Genomic DNA, 549 nt, shown 5'->3' on the forward strand with positions numbered 1-549 from the left:
GAACTTTCCTTTTCAGGGGGCGCGCGGGAGACGTGCGTGCACCCCAAGAGCCCGAGTGAGACGCTGCCCTGTGGGCAGCAGCACAGTCTGCCTCGGTGTGAGCAACAACACACTCAAAACAAACAAACAAAAGGAGGATCTGCGTGTCCCGTTCGTTTTAAACTCTTTGTATCGCTATTGCTCTGCAATGAGGCCTTCCTTGTTTGAAATGTCTTGCGGTAAAATTATTTTACTTTATATTTTGGATAACGTAGTGGCCATTTAAACTCACTTCTCTTTGAATGCTACTGGTTATATATTGCCGTATTATATATTCATATTTGCAAAGTGAGCTAATGCACTTTTGGATTAGTCATCCATGATGAAGGGAAGTTGTCAGCCACTATGCCCTCCCCCACCCCCCCCAAAAGTAGCATGTGCACAATTTCAGCGACTGACATGAGGAGGGTCCTTGCACATTCATGAGTCTCAATCTGGGGCCAGAGCTACCCCTGATCTGAGGGAAAATCCAAAAGTGTAATGTTTACCTTTCCTCCTTCAAGCTCCCCT

The sequence above is a fragment of the Myotis brandtii genome, unplaced genomic scaffold (assembly GCF_000412655.1).
Source record: "Myotis brandtii unplaced genomic scaffold, ASM41265v1 scaffold395, whole genome shotgun sequence".
Taxonomy (NCBI): Eukaryota; Metazoa; Chordata; class Mammalia; order Chiroptera; family Vespertilionidae; genus Myotis; species Myotis brandtii.